Consider the following 4,053-nt stretch of genomic DNA (forward strand, 5'->3'; position numbering starts at 1 on the left):
TTGAAGCTGACCTTTTAAGGGAAGCTCATGCAGGCTGAATGAAGCCTGTGTGCATGCATGCTAAGTCACCTCAGTCGTGTTCAACTCTTTGCCACCCCGTGGTCTGTGTAGCCTGCCAAGCTCATCTGTCCACGAGATTCTCCAGGAAAGAGTACTGAAGTGGGTTTCCATTTCTTTCTCCATGAATGAAGCTTACTTCATAAAAAATGAGAAACAGGGAACACAGAAAAGTTTTTGTGCCCTGGAGCCCCACATTTCCCTTTCATCAGGGAAGCCCCCATTAACAACAATGTGAAATCTTCCAAATATTAAACATATTATGTATCTCCATTTATTTAAGGCTTCTTCAAAGTCTTACTCAATGTTTACAATATTTAAAATACAAAACCTGTACCTGTTGCTTTATTTCATTCTTTTCAAGTTTTGCAAATGGTATTGCTTTCTAATTTGGGCTTCCAATTTCCTTTTTAGTAGACCTAATGAAATTTTCTATACAGACAACCAGATAATTTATAAATAGTTTTATTTTTCCTTTGCAAACTGTTTCTCTCAGAGATTAATTTTTCTTGACTTATTACACTGACTAGGGAATTCAGTGTGATGCATGTGAGTGGTAACAAAGATCCTTATCTTATTCCTGAACTTTGGGAGAATAACTATTTTTCTTTTTATCATTTGAAATATTGTGAACTGTAGTTTTCCTGTAGATGATCTCCATCATGTGAAGGATACTGTGCCGTGCTATAATCAGTCGTGTCCGACTCTTTGCAAACCCATGGACTGTAGCCCACCAGGCTCCTCTGTCCTTGCGATTTTGCAGGCAAAAATTCCGGAGTGGGTTGTCATTTCCCCCTCCAGGGGATCTTCCTGATCTAAGAATCGAACCCATGTCTCCTGCATTAGGAGGTGGATTCTTTACCTCTGAACCACCTGGAAGTCCCTCATGTGAAGGTTGCTTCAATTCCTCATTTGCTGAGTGTTTTTTTTATCATGTGTAGGATGAATTTTGTCAAATATTTTTTTTTTTACCATCAATTGTCATGACTAGGTTTTTTCAACTTTAGTATATAATATAGTAGATTACATAGATTAATTTTTAAATTTTGAACGAGCTTTGCATTCTCAGGATAAATGACATTTGGCTATGATGTATAATGCATTATATATTGCTGGGTTTTACTTACTAGAATTTTATTAAAAACTTTTGTGTCTATGTTCATGAGAGAAATTAATCTATATATATCTTTTATTATTATTGTTTTTGTACTGTTTGTATCTGGTCTTGGTGTTAGAGTAATTCTAATCTCGTAAAATGATTTGAGGAGTGTTTCCCTTTATATTTCTTAGAAGAAATGTCATGAGCTTATTGTTATTTACTCTGTAGAAGTTAGGTAGAATTAACCAGTGAAAATTTCTGGGTCTGGAGATTTCTTTTTCCAAAGTCTTTTAATAATTAGTTCAATTATTTTAGTTAGATAGAATCATTCATGTTATGTATTTCTTCTTGGTTGAATTTTGGCAATTTTAGATGTACTGTACCAATTGTTTTTATTTGCAGAGTTATATACCATTTTCCTATACTATCGTTTTAATATCTGTGCAATCTCTAGTGATATTTCTGTTTAGTTTTTGATAGTAATGATTTGTATCTTTTCTCTTTTCTATTTTTAGTGTGACTGCTTATTAATTTTATTAATCTTCTGAAAAGTGATCTTTGGTTTATTTTATTTCAATTCTGCTGACTTCAGCTCTTTATTATTTCATTCCTTCTATCTTTTCTAGGTTTATTATGCCTTTTTATTTGTTTGTTTCTTTAACTAGAAGTTTAAATTGTTTACTGGAAATATTTCTTCTTTGCTAATGTAAGTATTTAATACTATAAATTTTTTCTCAAAATACTATTGACTCCACCCTATACATTTTTTATTCTATATTTTCATTTTCAATCAATTCAAAATATTTTCTAATTTATCTTGAGATTTCTCTTTCAAAGGAGGATTTATTTTGAAGTTTGTTGTTTAGTTTCCAAATGTTTGAGGATTTTCCAATTATCTTTATATTATTAATGTCTAATTTAATTCTATTATAATCAGAAAATACACTGTATGGTTTCTATTATTTTAATTTCGTTGCAGTTTATTTTATGACACTAAGATATTGTGTATTTTGGTTAATGTTCTGCAGTACTTAGGGCATATATTATGCTGTTGTGTAAGATTTCCTATAAATGTCAATTGGATACAATTTATTGATGATTAGTTCTTCTAGCCCTTGCTGATTTTCTTCTGTAGTGGTTTTAACAATTGTTGAGAGAAGTGTACTGAAATCTCAAAACATAATTGTGGATTATTCTATTTCTCCTTTCAGTTCCACCAGTTTTTCATTTATGCATTTTGAAGTCCTTTTGTTTGGTTCATGCCTATTTGGGATTGCTGAAACCTATTGCTAGATTTATGTTACGCATTACCCCTCTTTATCTTTGTAATTTCCTTTGCTCTGAAGACTAATATGTCCTCTATTAATAGAGTTACACAAATTTTCTCTTGATGATAGCTTACATGTTATGTTAATGTCCATTCTTTTACTTTTAATAGACTTATATAATTTAATTTGAAGTGGTTAAATGTATACAGCAGATACTTGGGTCTTTTAAAAGTATATTCTGAGGACTCCAATTTTTAAATTTATGGGCCTAGATCAATTTATATTAAAATTATTATTGATTTGTTTGAATTCATGACTATCATTTCCTTATGTGTTTTCTGTTCTACCCCCTTCATGTTAATTATGTTATTTCCCTTTTCTTGCATATTTAGATAATTTGTATATTTTAATAGAGTTTTTAAATGAACTTACTGATTTCTTCTCACATTTCTACATAATATTTAGTGATTGCTCAGAATTAAAATATGTATACCTAATGTTTGCAGTCTACTTAAGATTGACATTTAACCATTTCAAGTAAAATGTAGAAAACTTACCACTATCTATTCCTCTTTATCCCCACCCCCACCTTTCATATAGTAATTAATGTTTATATTGCATCTATTTGCATTGATAACTTCTTGACTATGTTATATATTTTTCTTTCAGTCATTATTTTAAAGAACTTGAGAGGTTATGAATACTTTAATATATTTATCCAAGTGGCTCTAATTCAATACTATGCTTCCTTCGTTCCTAATGTTCCAAGCTTCCCTCTAGATCATTTACTTTTTGTATAAAAACCTTTAGCATATCTTTCAGAGTGTATCTGCTAGATATTAATTTTCTTAGTTTTGTCTCAAAGTATTTTTATTCTACTTTCATTTCAAAAATACTTATTTCTCCTGGATCTATAATACTAGTTGATTATTCTTTTATTTCTGTACTTTACATATTTTATTCCAATTCTTACGGCATCTGTGGTTTTTGATGAACAATCCACAGTTCTTTGAATCATCACTTCTCTACGCAGAATGGTATTTTTCTCTAGTTGCCTTTAGGACTTTTATTTCTCTTTAGCTTTCAGAAATGTGATTTTGATGTGTTTAGGAATGGATTTCTTAGAGTTTATCCTGCTTGCCATTGATGAGCATTTTCAGTCTGTTTATTCCTATCATCAAATTTGGAAAATTCTTAGTCATTATGTCTTTAAATGTGTTTTATTCTTTATACACTTTTCCCATTTCTTCTGGGACTTCAGTGTCTTAAGTATTAGATCTTTCGGTATTGCCCTACGGGTCACTAAGGCTCTGTGTACCTTTTTCAATTGTTTTTTTCTGTTGTTTGCTTGATTTTTCTATTTTAATGATGTATCTTGTATCTTAAAGCTAATTGACTCTTTACTCTGTCATTCCCACTGTGTTACTGAGCTCATATATGGAATTTTCTTTGTTTTATTTTTCAGCTTTAGAATTTCAGTTTGATTCTTCTTTATATCATCTATTTCTTTGTTAAACCTACCTTCTGTTTATTTAAAAAATGTTTGTCCTTATTTACTGGAGTAAGGTTATAAAATCTGCTTTAAAATTTTTTTCTGATAATCTCTATACTGACAGTCCAGAGTCACTG

The sequence above is a fragment of the Bison bison genome, unplaced genomic scaffold, assembly GCF_000754665.1.
Source record: "Bison bison bison isolate TAMUID 2011002044 unplaced genomic scaffold, Bison_UMD1.0 scf7180017864054, whole genome shotgun sequence".
Taxonomy (NCBI): domain Eukaryota; kingdom Metazoa; phylum Chordata; class Mammalia; order Artiodactyla; family Bovidae; genus Bison; species Bison bison.